General features: G+C 40.4%; 1 protein-coding gene across 9 annotated transcripts in view; it reads right to left on the reverse strand.

Moving 5' to 3' along the window:
• Positions 1–16,879, reverse strand: part of LOC126849663 (glutamate receptor 1) — a 215,976-nt gene that overhangs the window by 132,238 nt on the left and 66,859 nt on the right. The gene's annotated exons all lie outside the window — the stretch shown is intronic.

Raw genomic sequence — 16,879 nt, forward strand, 5'->3', positions numbered from 1 at the left:
ATAATTATACTCTTGTTGGTGAATAAGATGATATGTTTGACACATGAGCACACGGAAAAAAAAAACGTAACAACAAAATCGGATTTTTCAATAATTTCTCAAGAATTGGTTCCGTCACGCCGAAAAACGGACAAAAGAATTCTTTCGATGGATCCCGATGTTCCAATCAAAACTTTCTTCTTTTCGGGAGTTGCACGCGCAAAGTCCATCACGGTGTCAAAATTGAAACGTGACGATATCGACCGCCACGCGTGCGAATGTGTCAAACGCACACGCGCGTCATTTGTTTCCGTATGAATTCGACGTGTCATAAATTGAAACGACAATAGATAAAAGTGATGTTTTTCTTATAAAAAATTCAATTTCATTCTCATACAGAGATAACAGTTATAATTTATCACTGTACATCTATTACAAAAAAGTTGAGTTATAATCATCTATATCGTGTTAAATATGTTGATTTTATTATTATATACATTTAATGTGTGCATGTTATAAACTTTCTCTTTATATAAAAATATATAATTTAGAATTATTACTAAGAAAAGATTGTTTTTTATATAAGATTAATTATAAGCTGACAATATTATTTATGCATTTCTTCATTCTTTTTTCTAAATTTTCTATAAAAAGTTTTTTATTGCTTATTTTTTCACTCTCTTGTCACATGAGAATGCTCTATTTGTTGGCACACAGTGAGTTTTTTTTATTAACATGTAATTCCATCCTCTAAAGTTAGATATTTTTGCAACGGTAGCTCAAATGTTTCCACAGTTGATCATTTCGTGCAAATTATTGCTGTTTTTCGATGCTCTCACATAGTCCATGTTTTGGCAATCTTCACTTGTTTAAAGACCTAACAAGTATCATATTTAATAAAAAAAAGATGCAAAAATGCAATTCCTAGATAATATTGAATTAACTCTGTACAGTTGATAACTCAAAACATTACATTAAAGTAGAAACATCAAGCTGCGCCTATTCGCATGAAATGGCTCGAAGGAAGAAGAGATGGAAAGAAAGGATATGAAGGATGATAAGTGAATGGATAGGATGAGATTAAGGCGCGCTTGGAAGGTAATGGTACGAGATGTGATGAAACGTGAATGCGGTCCGATGAAGGTCGGCTAGTGGAATTTTCGCGAGAGTTTGTTACTTTGCTAACAACCAACGATCTGGCCTAAAACTTACTCTTGAGCGTGTGGGAGAGTTGTCGAAGCGTGGGAAGGAGACGGAGAGCACGTCGCATTGCGGCTACTGGCCGGACAATGCCATACTGGCCAGGGTAACTGTCCCATGGAATTGGTGCTGTGGTCTTCCGGAAGCTCCTGCGCGAGTTCTACGAACTCCGTCGAGGCCGTATACGCGTTAAATAGTTTTCGTTTTAATGATCGCGACGCTAACTACAATAACGGAGAGAGATTCATTCTTCTCCCGCTCCGTATTATATCGAACGTGTTTGCGTGTGATTTGACAGTGCGAGATAAAATAATGGCGATTAATAAAGAATGTAACACGCGCAATGCTTGCTTCAATCCGTCTGTTTCCGTAAGATACAAAAATATTCGCATTGCATATTTTTTCAAGTTTTATTTTTTCAATATATGCTACCATGTTAAATAAATTGATATACGCTAATTTTCTTTTTGCCGAGTGAATTCAACATCAGCAATTGTATGTGATTAGAAATATAATATTTTAAAATTTTAAATTCTATAAGATTTATTTATGTAAATATATTATATATAATACTAATAAAAATTCGTGTGAGAATTTCTAAGATTCGACGTACAAAACGTAATACTGTCGCATTACCGTCTAAGATAACAAATTCTAGGATAGCGATACGTGCGGGTAGTGCACATCGTCGTAAATTTTCGGGTAGTCTTAACGACTTGGAGTCAGTCGCTAAACGTGGAAAAATGGTGAGCACCGCCGTGCGCGGCAAGTACATGAATAATACCCCCGCGACAACGACAGGGCGAGGTGGATTTCGAAAAAAGGCTGAAATCGCGGTGTAAAATGCGCCGCTAAAAGATGGCACTCTTTATCATCGTAATGCCCCTCCTCCTCCGAGTAACGAGGTGAGTAAAGGCCGGTAGATTCGCCTTAGGTAAGGTGGGTAGCTAGAGGAAAAGCACGAGCCGTCGACCTTAACATTCTCTTTCTTGCACGCACGTTTCGCGCGCTTGTATTATGCAGGCGCGCCGAAGGAAACCCATCTTCGTCGTCTTCGTCGTCCCAGGCAGACAGCTAGCGGTGAGGATGTACGCGTGACCACCAAGAAGATGAGGATTTAACGTCACCCTCCCTTCGCCCTCTTGAAAAATCGCGGAACCATGACGGGCATGCACGCGATGGCGCGATGCGCCATCCGCGGAAGGATATACCGTGCTCATATACGAGCCGCGCTCCCGGGCTTTCTCGCGTCTCGCTGCAAAATTTATCCGACGAGGTGGCTGCGCGGCTTTGTCCACGAGGAATTCCGAATTATGACGCCGGGCGAACAGCACATTGTTCTCACCGGCGGTAAAGGTGCGACCGCTCCGAGAGATTGCGCGACGTCAAGCACGCGACCGGATTGCTTTATCTCCGGTATCTTCTGCGAATGGCGACGGTTATATTCGGATAAAAGTGTTTTCTCTCACACTCCCCGATGCAATCTGCACCGGGATCATCCGGGATTCGAGTTTTCGAGCGTACGCGAAATGCGATCTCCAAATGTGACGATGAGTGTTCTCTCATTCGTATCGTCCCCGTATCCGCTCCATTCCGCTCGTGTGCGCGCATCCGATATATCTCTTTCATTTGATACGGACGAATCATCCGATATACCTTTTGACTCGATATTTTCGGCGCTCGCAAAAGTCCAGTGGATATCGAATTACAAAATTGTCATATAATGACACGTCATATTTTCCGCACGACTAATTTGCTTACAGCGCCATTGCATATTCACGCGGTTTCAGAGTGCTTTCATGAAGGAGCGACAAGAACTTACAAATTATGTTCGAGACGCACAGAATGCCCGTTTAATTAACGGAAGGACGACGGTGAAACGACCACTCGAGCAGCGTTGTCGAATCAGAGGCGCAATGTGTCTGTAAGAATGAGAGACATAGACATCCTCGAGATAGCACCGAGAGGTTGCATCATACGAGGGGTAAACAACCTCAGGTAAATACCATTCTATTCATGGCATCTCTCTCTCGCCATACTCCCGCTACTACCACTTCAACTCCTTTGTTTTCCACCAACATTTTCAACTATAAGACTATCAGCGAATTTTGCACCTTGTTACGAATGAATACAGAAATCTAAAATGTACAATCTATCTTTTCGATCGTAGATTTTATAAAATTTTTTAAATTAAATGTTGTGTATTAATAAAAAATATATTTAAACAATAACGATGAATTCTCTGTATGATTACATTTCATAAAATTCTATTATTTAGCTTATGTATATAGAATCCAATTAAATGCTATAAAATTTATTATTTGTTAATTATTCCTTGCTACTTCAAACATTAAGATTGAAAAAAACGTAATACTGTATTAATTCCAAATATATAATATAGGCTGGGATGGAATCAGCGTAAAATAATATGCGCATTCAATGTGATAAATATTTGCAAAGTAAGCATGCTTTATATATCACACGCGTGTGCATTATTTAGAGACTTATAAAACTAATTGAGAATATAATGGGATTACATATACTTTATCATTTAATAATAACAATGCTAATGACCAACAAATTTGTCAGTTGATTTTGTAAGCGTACTGAAAAGAACTAGCAATATCATAAAATAAATAATGATATCGTCAATATCGTGGATCTTGATTTAAAATTTAATTACGTCCAAGAAAAAAAATTTAATTACGTCCAAGGAAAAAAGATTATAATCTTTTTAATTCGCATTCTGAAAAGTGTGCGTGCACGAGTGAATAAAAAGGCGTTATAAAATCTGAGGGTTGCGGAAAGAAACCGCGATCACGAAAGCTCTCTGTATCCTCAAGTGGCATACACAGACGAAGGAAGCGGCGGCGTTTCCAGCAGGAAGCTCACTTGCTTATTTAGTCGCTAGGTGAAACATAGTTTCAGCGTCCTCGTAGCCGGGAACATCCACCTGCTCCTACCTCCTAAGATTTACCGTCCACCTTGGTCAGGCAGAGAAACTACTTTCCTGATGTAATATTGCACCGCCACGAGCGCATATTCTCGTTTCGCTATACTGGCCCTGAACATGCTTTGAATAACAAAGTAATGCGCAAGTTCCGTTTGCTCTTCGTCGTCGGAATAGCGTGCCCAAACTTTGTCAATTACCATCACTTCATTATCCCTTTCCCTTCCGTCGTCGCGCATTTATTTACCACAAACTAATGCAGATTCGAAAATTGATCTTCTCCCGATCGAAAGAATTCGCCATCTCGAAATCATCTCTGGATGATGCACGAGCGAGTAGTATTATAGATACGACCTGGGTTTTATACAAATGTAGCATAGAGGTACGATAGTTTGTCATTCTCATAAATCAACCAAGAAAACTCTCGATGATCTTTCGCCCGGCTTTACAGGAACATGATTCGTCACCCTCGAATAGACGACTTAACTTTTCCCATAGAAGTTCGATCGACCCTACTTAACGTGTTCAGTGATTCAATTCTCAGCGTATAATACACGCATGCTTCTCATCTCCATCGTTCCGCCTCATTTTGTCGACGTAACGTCCAATGCGAAAATCGGGGTCACTAGTGATTTTGCCACTCTTAAACGAGAGAAGCAAATCTAAGATCATATTTTCTGATTATTTCTTATTTCACTAAGTTATTATTTTTTATAACAAATATATATATATATATAATGTGTACACAAAACTATCTCATATTAATTACAGCGTATAATAGACATTGCATATAATAAATTTCCAGAATGTAATAAATTTTACAGCATATAATAAATTTCACAAATTTTCGTAATTGACATATTAATTGATTGCCAAAAGTGTGATGATAACATCCAATGATTAGCATAATTGCAATAAATTTCGAATCTGTGTATAATAAATTTCAATAAACATGCGATAAAACAATTTTAATTTCTCCGTTAAAAACGAATATAAGAGCACGTATATATTTTATAAACTATAACGTATTTTTAATGCAAGAAGCTCTTTGCATAAAAATATTTTGTATATTAAATTGCATCCAACCAGTGTATTTGAAAGGTTCATGTTCAAGTGACGCTTCTAATTAGAACACGGATTAATACTGCCCAGCCTCGAAATTAAAATTGCGTATGTGAATAAATGATGTCCTTCTCTATTACGAGAACATAAAGCTGTCGCATATCCAATCGAATATATGCGTACAAAACCCAAACACATTCAATAATACTCTAACAAGAACGACAGCGGACGTTTCAATGACCAATGCTACAAATTTTCGAGAGAAAAAAAAAAGAAATATTATCGAATGCGGAAATTAGAGCGTCGGCGGCGTTTACGTGGAAAATAAATGATTCGCAATTCGAGCAGGCGTGCGAGAACCGCCATTCCATTCCTAGATTAAAAACGCGGCCGATGCTTTATTATACTCGCGAATGGGTGAAAAACCGGAGAGGGAGAAAGCGCGAGTATCTTTGATGATTTCGCCCAGAGACGGATCTTTATGGCGATAGCGAGGATTGAATAGTAACCAGACGAATGGGAAAAAAATACCTATCGATAAATCGGATCGGTAGATAGATCAACATTGACTAACGGGCTCTCACCTTCCCTCCTGGGCCTCGTTCGACAGATCCACCTTCGCGCGCCCTTGTCTCTCAATGCTCACTATTCTTTATTTCTTTACCGCCCCCGAAGCTCCGCTTTCGCTTCGCCGGTGAAGAATCGCCGCCGCATTCCGAGTCGTCGCACGTTCGGAATTAGCTGTTCGACTCGAGTGCACATTGGATCCATGGTCCGTAGGGTGAAGCAAAAGCATCGGCCGGCGTGTCGAAGCCCGGCCCTTTGACTAGTACATTCGACTCGAAGCGTTCTCTTTTAGATAAAGCAGCGAATCTTAAATGCGACGCACGACGCGCGAAACTGGCGCTAGTGATAGTTCGATCGAGTAAATTAGATTCTTCCGTGGGGGATCGTTTATTCGCCATCTATCAACCAGCATGATACCAGACATGGAAAATAAAAACAAGGCTTTAATATAAACGTTGGAAAAATGTAATGCACAGCGCAATTGGAAAATTACATTCTCTTACTTTTGCGTTTTTATATTATTACACATAACGTATGTATAACGTTATAACGTACGTGAGAAGGATAGAATTTCAACGCGAATATTTGTGCGAATTTGCGGATATGAAATCGATCCCCGGGGGATTATTTAATGGCACCCGCGGATCGTTACTTCGCGGTTTCGCGACAATGGGGGTTCCGATGAAGACACCCGACGAGAAACGAGATCTGAAAAGGTGAACTAATACCGCAGAGAGGGTGAGAGAACGCTCGGTACTATTCAGCGGTCTGGATGAAGGCCGTCGGCTGCAGCATTGAACAAAGTTCTGGACTCGGGTGTTGCGATCGTCCCGATACTCTATCGATACTTTTCATAGGCCGTTTTCTCGTTACCACACGAAACGTCTATATATGGAAAGAGAGAATGAAAGAGACAGAAGAAAAAAGTGCTTTATCGATTGAATTATTAATTAATGGCGACTGAATTGGCCGAATATTATCTGGCATTACGATGACCGACACTTTGTGTATCGCAATTTAATTTGCAACATTACGGCCCCGTTATTTGTCTTTGTATCGCTCCCAAATTACTTCGTATATATAACAGAGTGTAACGTTGGAATAATGCGCGCGCGCGCGCAAAATAATAATGGAAAATGTAATAATAATAAAATGAGCGGGCGTCGAGGGAATTTTGCTTTTCGGACGGGATTAAAGCGCATTATTCGCGCATTCATTGAAATATCATCGTACGTGTGTGTTAGTAGTTTTCGGCAATTAGTCGACGTAATCGCGAGATATCTACGCTCGATCAATTATTTCACGGGCACGATAGTGACGCGTCGTTCGCTTTATGACTTTGTTAAGCGAAGCGTCAGAAGCGCGCACGCGCCCACGACGGCGGAAATAAAACAAAAATCCATTTAGCGGGCTAATGGACGTAGCGAGCTATTAATGTAAATTCACTTTAACCAAATTTCAGGGTGTTGGGGTTGACGCCGCGGGTCGACATACGCGTACTAATACGCACGATTAAAGTTGTCGCGCGTGACAGCAAGCGGCAAAAGTATCGTCGCGCGTGTGTAACGTAAGCTCGGTTAGATATTTTTCGTTAAACATGAAACTGTCTCCTCTTCCAATGACTATTATTAAACGTTATATCCTTGAAAGATTTTGAGCGACATTTAATTATGCGTCACGTCAGAAATCTCTACTTTTTCATACGTGCTTTTTTACAATGCTGCACAAGCGAACATTGAAACTGAAGAGTTGCAACTAAAAAAAAAAAAAAGAAAAAAAAAATTGCCACCCATGGGATTGCGCATATTCTGGAAAAACGGATTGCTTCGCGATAATCCCTTAATAGAAACGTATTCTTATATTCCCCCGACATTAAAACATGATCAATAAGCGATAATTACGCTCCGTGAAAGTTTACTATCCAACAATGCAATATAATTCTCGCGCGTGCGCGCGAGCTTTCGACTTTATCCCCCTCGTATCCCCAAGGGTAGCTTGCTTTCTGAAGCGACGACGACGCTTCCATTCGCCGCGTCCTCTTCTCCAACGTAGCAATTAAGCGCGTCGCAATTGCGCCCGCCCCGTACCGCAGAGCACCGCAACCGACGGCAAGCCACCCAAGCAACGTGCGTGTCCGGTACTTCGTATGCTGTCCAACATGGCCTCGAGTAAAGCACACGTGAACCGAGACCAGAGTGGAGAGTTTCAAGGAGATCGAATTATCCGTTACCGTATACCGCGCGAGCACGAAATACAGTTGCGCAGCACAATGAATCCGTTTATTTGTATGTTTACGGTACGCCTTTCACACAGTTTGGTCTACTTTTCATTAATTTCGTTGTTTAACAAACTCTTAACGCTATTAAATTAATACACATCGTATTATAATCGTATAATTATCAAAATTAATAATAAAAATTATTATTTATATTATTTGTCACTAATGTTGTCTATTGTTACTTCACATAATATCTGGCCTAATTATAAACGTAAAATTATTATAATTAACAATTAATATTTACTGAAAAATTGCAAACAGTTGTTATATTCTATGTATTCAATGATAATGACGACTAGATTGTCGTTTGCAATCATACTATATATATATATACATAAGACTACAGTAATTAACTTCAGTAATTAACTACAGGACTACTTAATGCTCTCCTTTCTCCTATGTAGCTATTAACCATGGCGCAATTACTGCTTTAGCCTATTCGAGGTAGAGTTAATCAACGTACATATACGACACATTGTGCCTAAACCTAACATTATTTCACAAAGGAGATAAGTCCAGTCCTGAGACGTTAGGGAATCACAAAGGATTGTAAATTATTAATGTACTTCCCCTTCTCCTCTATTATGTAGCAACAACTTAAAGACTAGAATCGCGATTCATCCAAGTTTCAGAAAATACGAGAGTGCAAATCACGTTGGTTGTATGCGATTAATTAACGTACGTATTAATTACACCGGCGATAATGTTCGATGATGCGAAGCAAATTTGCGAAGCAAATTGTGCAGCGGGGTACATATAAAAAAAACCAATAAGAGATTCTATGTAATTTTCGATATGAAGATTAAAAACCAGAACGGAGAGAGTCATCTCCTCTGGGAAAAGTAAGTAGCTAATGTAATCGAAACACTACCTCGCGATATACGCTGAAAATGATAATATTTATAGTGGATGACGATGCGTCGCAAGGGATATCAAGCAGATTATAGATGTATGTCTCGTGTTTCCGCTTTTTTTACATTACTCTTTATTAAATCTTTATATTCTCATAAAACGTAGCATTTAACACGTAGATTGTGTGACGAGAAATCGATATTATTTTGTTGAAATAATACGGTCTGTCCCTCTAATGTTATTGATAATCTCTCATAAAATAACGATTATCTATAAAGGCGAATATATGAAAAGATGTTAAATCATATTTTTATGATCTCTTTCTGATGTGCATGCGTGATTAATAAGTATATATGAATAATATTTCTATGCGCGCACGATAACTATAATAATATTATACAAACTCTACTTTTTTATATATCTCTGCAACATAATAATCTATTTTTAACAAAATTCAATACATGTATATGAATACTTTATAGATATTATTGTAGAAGATCTCCATTATTCACGCAATTAAAAATGTATGTGCGTATTCATACAATAATAATATATATTTTATTGAATAGTAAATAAATTTATAGTAATAGTAATTTATAGAATAGTAAAAGTATAGTAAATTTAGAATAATAAATAGATTTTTTATTTCTATATAATTGTGTTTTGTATATTTAATTTATGTACTAATAGTAACGCTAAGAAATAGTTATACCAGAAAAAAAATCTCCGAGACTTGTTACCATTCTCTTCTAAATATGAGGCAGGCAACAATCATTCATCGACGTCAGGGTTTTCGGTGCGAAATTTAAACGACAGGAGGGAGACGACGATAAACGTTTCTAAGGGACTGACGGTAATCTCCTGTTATTGTCCCTCATGATAATGATATTACGGGCACACGCAGAGGCCTCTTTCCCGATTTCGCGAATCTTCCTTAACGCCCCTGCTTCTTTCCGTCTATCCCCTCCGCAGAAAACTCATTTCCTCAACATACCAAGGAGGGTCCTGGCGCGAACGAATAACACAGTTTCGTCACGTAACGATTCCCCGCCTTGGAAAGCCAACAAACTTTAAGACGAACGGAACTGTCATCTCCACGCCGGACATGACAAACTCCCGACCGTTCCTGTCTTGTATCCTCCCGCTCCTTTGTACTGTCGCATCCCTTCGCGTCCCCACAGCATCCGCGCCATCACCGCGACTTCCCTTTACGCGTCACGATAGAGGAAGGGATGTTACAAACAAGGCTTCCCTTCATTTTATTCCCGCGTCCTGTGATTACGTTCCACGTGTCTACATAAATTTTATTATAGAGGTATTATATTTCAATATCCATTATATTGATTTATGAAATATTTTAATATATTGTGAGATAGTAAAGTTTTTTCGTATTTACTAGGATCATATGACACGATCATAATGTTATAATCATAATTCTTGTATAAATTATACATATATGTATTTAAAAAAGTAAAGCTAAAATATAATATTGATATTGATATTTTTACAGAATGACACTCAAAGTTTCACGCGATTTTACCAGATTAACACGTCTTTCTCTCTCTCTCTCTCTCTCTCTCTCTCTCTCTCTCTCTCTCTCTCTCTCTCTCGGTTTCTCTATCTCTTTTTCTTCCTTCTTTCCACGCATTTAATAATTTATCGGGTAACCGATCACGTTCTGCCGCAGCGAAGATGCAGAGGCTCGATCACCTGGTGCACGCGCGATAGAATTAGATTCGTCAGAAATAAAAGAAATTGCGCGACACACGAAACTGTCATCTCCATTTCGTACGTGACAGGCTTCGCTTCTTTTTCACCTTTCTGAACATGCCAACTACCCTTCTCTTCTCCGCGCCGTCCCTCGATGTCTATCTCCCTCATGCCTGTCACCTTCACTCTGCTCAGCTTCAGCACCCGCTCGTCCCTCAAGACCGATCAGGCCATCGTGCTCGCGTTTTCTGACCCCATCTCGAGGCTCGCCATTTCTCTCTTATATTGTCTACTGTTCGCTTCTTGCATATTAAAGCGATGTCACACCGGCGAGGTGGGAAAGTCTGAGGAAGAAAGAGGAGCGGCAAACTGGAGAAGAGAGAGGTGACAAAAAAAGAAAGTAGAGAGCAAAGAACAGGGCAGAAATGAGAACTAGAGGGCTCATCGTAATAAAAGTGAAGCGAAAAAGGGAGAGAAACCACCCCAATGGAATGAGTCGAAATAGAGTGGCGGAAGAGGGGTAGGACGGTCGGAGGAGAAGGCTCGAGAGCTGCGAGCTCGTAACTTTTGTAATTGAGTTTAGTCATCCTACCTTCTCCATGCTTTCTCCTTCGCTTCTCTTTCTCGCTCTCTCTCTCTCTCTCTCTCTCTCTCTCTCTCTCTCTCTCTCTCTCTTTCTTTCAATATCTTCGCTCTGCTTTCCTCTTCTCTCACTCGTTCGCCCGATCTGTCGAGCTCTTTTTCTTTCTTTCTCCTTCTTCTCTTTTTTCTCGTTTATTCTCGCGTCGCTTCTCGTGACTTTTCCTCTTTCTGTTTGACGGGTCATACACCGGAACCTCTATCATTGCGATGCCATCCGTTCGCCTGCCTACCTACTACACTCGTCGTCCATCGAGAGTGTCTTTCAAGTTTTTAGCTCAACGTTTGACTCGCAGGTAATATTGTCGAAGTGAAAACTGTTAGTGAAAATGCGAGGAACGCTGAGAGAAAACAAATTTGCGCACGAATTCTCTCGAGCTGCTGCTGGACGACCTGGACGGGTCACAAAGACGTAATACTATACGTTAGCTACCTGCAATATAAAGGCAAGATTGCTAGAGCATCCCTTGAAGAAAAAACATACGGAATCTCTCTTACATTAAGAACTTTCAAGCAAAGCTTCAACCGGGCAAATTTCCGCAATTTTGTAATGAACATCAAAAGTCTTGAAAGCTTTACGACAGAGTGAAAAAAGTAGAGAGAATAATATATTCTGTAGAATCTTGCAGAAAATTAAAAGATCAGATCAGATTTAGCACATTCTAAGAAGCGATGTTTATAACTTCATAAAAATTTAAAATTTCTGTCCATTTTACAAAAATTCATAATTAATTTTATACAGCGCAAATAAACTGCTATATAAAAATTACGTATATGTAATGCTATGTTGATTAATTACAAGCACCTAATAGGATCATGAAATACTCGCTATTTTGAGGTCCGTGCAATCAAAAAACACATCCCATACATCAGAGGGAAAAAGAGAGAGAGGAAGCGATATACCCCGAATCCTTCAGGGCGCGCGCGCGCGCGCACGAGAGCAGTTAATTAAATTAAATCAGTCGTGCGAGGTAATGGCGAACGCCGGACGCCGTCGGCGGCCTTTGTTCGTTCCGTATTAAATGGTGCCAAGTGGAAATGGAAATCAATATTTCCCCAAGCAACGGTCACACGGACGGCGTGATAATCCGCGATTTTCGCGCGGCGCGTCTCACGGCTAAAATCCGCGCGCGACAAAATTTACAGAGACTTTTCAGCGTCGAAAGATTGGCTCGTATGTATCTGTGGCGCGACCCGAGACCCACGAGCCCAGCTTCAATACGAGCACGCGGACGCAGGGGGCGTAAAAAGAGAGAGAGAGAGAGAGAGAGAGAGAGAGAGAGAGAGAAAAATATACCACGGAGGATCTGGTATTCGCGCCGAGAAGAAGGCATTACTTCCTGGGAAGATAGTCGGTACCCGCGGGACCTCGTAAATCGTCGCGTCGGTCCGAGAAACTTCAAACCTAGAGCGGATACCTTCGACTCCCGGGCAATATCGAGTGCCAGGAGCTCGCTCGCGGATTCTACGATCTGACATACTTCATATTTCACGTACGTAATATTTTTCATGCGATCCGCACGAGAGGCATTAAGTAAAATCGTTATTTTCTACTCGCGCGTATTATATCCCGTGTTGCAATTTCGCGCCAATCGTCTCCGACAGAATGAACATTCGATTGTTCGCACTTGTGCATATTACATTGTTATTTAATTATCATTATCATTGTTGAGGAAAGTGAGCGATTTAACGCGTCATTTTACATGGGCGCGACTATTAATATTTAATTACATTATAACATATCAATTCTCGCAAGTGCTGCACGTTTTGTAATTAATTAAAATATTAACAAATGATCATTGGGGTGTCATAATAAACCGCGCTGAAATCGCAATTTCGCGGCGCCGCAAACTGCAGACTTTTTAAAAATTCAATTGTAGCAACTCGTATCATTTAAAGCAGAAAATTACCCAGGGCTTTCTCTTATTTACTCTATTTACTCGACGGACTTACACGATAGCTAGCGGTACAAGTAATAAACGTGGTTTTTAAAAATCAAAACATAAATAAATGTACCGTTATATATCCAAAAGCACAACAAAATTGTCTAATTTGTACCACTGTTTTAAAATATAATGCGGGTTCTCTAGTTAATAAGTTTTTATCTAAACTTTTCAAATTAATATCGCTTTCAAATTTTGAGCTACCCTTTGAAATTATCATAACGAAGAAGTTAGAGGATAAACTAGGAAAGTAATTAAAACTTATCGTGACAGTTGAGCGGTCGGTCAACATATCACGCTATTTCGACAGTAGTAACAGAAGAGATTGGTCCGACAAGATCCTGACAGACACAATTGCATTTTAAATTATATATATATATACATACATATATGTGTGTATATATATATATATATATATATATATATATATATATAATAATAATAATCGACAAGTCTCGATCAAAAACAGTTTGTTCGATAAAAGCCGTTATTGTCACCGACATCACTCCTCTATTACCGGCTCACACGGAACACTTGGGTCTTCCTCTCTGGAAATTTATGACCGAACTTTAAGCCCCCTCCTCTAAGAACGATCAACCGCATCCAGTGTCAACGATGGATATAAGAGCGCGCGTTCGCCCCACGATAGCTCCCTATCTTCAATCCCCGTTGAAAATTCCAGATTTTTCTTACGCGTCGCGGCCCGTTAAGAAAGCCCGGCCGACGTTTTATCGCGTTATACATCCCGGCTAGGACGCGGCAGGTCGGAACAATGTTTTATTGCCCGCCTGCCATCCCTATGTTCACCTTTCCGCATAGTTACGTCTTTCTCTTACTCGCTATTTTACGATTCGATTTTATGATCGTAACGCCGCCAAGGATCCTTCGGGCCGTTGTACGCCCGATGTCAGGACGACGTGTCATATCCTTTCCTGCGTCATCCTCTTTTTTTCGCGTTGCGCGACGTCCCGACGAGGGTTTATGTGCGACGCAATCGTAACGTGAGAAGGTTCAGGCACGCGTACAAAGATATCTAAGTACCTTTCGCAAAGAACTTCGTGACTCGCGCGTCAACGTAATAGCAAAGTGGAAGAAGATTCAGAAAGATAGGATATATGTACGTGTATATAATATAAGTAAAAAATGTTCTCTTACATTTTAGCAAGAGAATTTATGAAAATTTAAAATTCGATAAATATGAAAGGCAAGCAAGTATAACTTTAATGTTTTCTTGATATTTTTTCAATTTTATTTATATATATATATATATATATATATAAATATATTAATATTAATGATGGAAACTACAAGATTATGCTCGCTCAATGCTATATCGCCAGGTGAAACCTATTGAGATTGAAAAAGAAGGCATTTTTAATTAAATATTTTTGTGTATTATTTTTTTCATAGTCTCTTTAGATTTCTCATTTTATGATAAATTTTCTCTACTTGTACTTGCGATAGAGAGTCGATGATTTCACCGACTAAAGAGCAGTCTTGCGCAGAGAACGCCTGATGTACCGTCGTCATGGCTGTCGTTTCACACCAAAGGTGATGGATATACATAGTTACGTGGGTACCTAATGGCTCTCCGGAGAGTTTTCAGTCTTTCACGTGTGCGCCTCCGGGCTACGGTCTTGCCGCTAAAGACTTCTTCGTAACGTACTTCGATCCGATGCTCTCATTTACGACCACGAGCGAGATCGATTCCACGAATGAACGAGATCAATTGTGGTACGTTAAAGCATCGAAGTATAGATCGACTCGTTGTAACGATCTGATTTTCGCCGAACGAAATGCGAAATGAAGTCACAGAGGGAAGAAATGGGCGTTGTGGTGTTAGTACAAAAGAGAAGGAAACCGGAACATCTTTGACGCAATCACGTCGATCGAGAAAGAGCATTTTCTTGGCGAGTAAGCTCCGTTGAAGTTTCGCACGCGCGAGAGAAAACTCTCTCGTTCGAGGCATCGGTTCGGATCGATGGCGGCGCATCTCGATGTGGTGCCGGTTATAGCCGTAATTCGAAGGTTTACAGCTCATTGGAACGGCTCGTCGTACTGACCTGATTTTTATTGAACGAAGCGAGCAACTAATTGTAAGTAGCACCGACTACGTCGATCCGGCACCGCTGAAATTGGTACATTGTAACGCCGATAACAAATAGAAAAGGAATTGGCCGGCGACCTGGTTTTCGCGCCGGCTGCGCCCAGGCTTACTCCGAGAAGTAAGAAGTCTGACGTTTGACACATTGCGCCGCGCTAAAATAAAAGTACACTTCTCGTACTTACATCTCCTTTTAATGTACCATTATTTGTATCGCCGCAGCTACGATATCTGCCAACTCGATTCGTATAACGTCCGTTCTATTAATGTGCGATTGTCATTTCTCTATTGTCTCTACGATATATTGCCCTGCAGAAATTGCCCCAATATCTTTTTATTAGTGTCGTGTATCCTTGTATGACGTTTTTCCAAAGGAGAGAAAAAAAAAAACGAAATGCGCGTCGGAAGAATCGATAGGACGTATAACGAGAGTCGGTTCCACGAATAATCGGCTACCGGAAATCGGCTTAGGGTAATAGGTACTTTTCGACGACATTGCGAGCAACGATTCAGCGAAATCGGTCGTTGGAGAAAAGGTAAAAACGATCGTCGTAGGCAGGTCGTCAAATGTATTCAACGTCGTGGGAACGGTTCCTCCCATCTCCGACCCTCTTACTCTATCTCTCTCTCTCTCTCTCTCTCTCTCTCTCTCTATCCCCCTACCACAAACGAAGGGTCGCGATTTTTATCTGATCCGCCATAAAGCTGCCATCGATGAGACTCCTCGAAAAATGGAATACCGTTGAAATTTCGTCGCTTACACCATCGCGCCTTTGCCATATCCGCCGTCCCTGCTTTACAATCACTACTATTAAAGGCTCATATATCAAACAGCTTATCCCCTTATTCACCCTATACGCGTTTCGCGCGAGAGAAACCTAATATCTTGTCGATTCTTCCCCCAATACTCCTAAATCATCGTAGCGATTTATCGCATGCGAGAGTTAAGTTTAACTTAACCCGCGAGGATAAATCTGTCTTTGCAATGGCAAGCTCTCAGCTTATGTTGGAAGAATTACTAACGTTGAGTAAAATTTTTAATTCATTATTTCCTGTCGGCACAACTGCACAATAATTTCTGCGATTGTTTCAACCTCGATTAATCGTCGCGCGCGCGCGCCTCTCGAGGGAACGAAAGAAAATTAATCGACGATATGAGATTAAGGGAGGCGAGAAACGATTCCAGACAATTCAATAGAAATACAGATAATGTCGCGCAAGCAAAATATATCAGAGGGGAAAGTAATTCGAGATTCACGGCAAAAACTGCCATTAACATCCGCCACGAGGGAGAATTGTTGTTTTGCAGCCCTTCGTATCGTCACTCTCTCGCATGCAGACGCTACCATTAAATGGTCATAAATCAAAGTACCTTAAACCACCTTATTGCGTCGTCGCGCTTCGAAGAATCGACGACAATTGTCCTCATCGCCTACTCTCTTTCTTGAATTCGCGGCATTGCTTCAGATTACTATCGAAAATGCGACTCGTGTGTGCTCGGTAATCGTTCTTATATCGCTTTCTCCAGGCTCACGTAAAGTTCTCTAAAAGACTGTAAGTACATCGGCGCGAGCCGCTGTACCCAGAACGACGCA

Source organism: Cataglyphis hispanica, chromosome 5, assembly GCF_021464435.1.
Source record: "Cataglyphis hispanica isolate Lineage 1 chromosome 5, ULB_Chis1_1.0, whole genome shotgun sequence".
In the NCBI taxonomy this organism is placed as follows: domain Eukaryota; kingdom Metazoa; phylum Arthropoda; class Insecta; order Hymenoptera; family Formicidae; genus Cataglyphis; species Cataglyphis hispanica.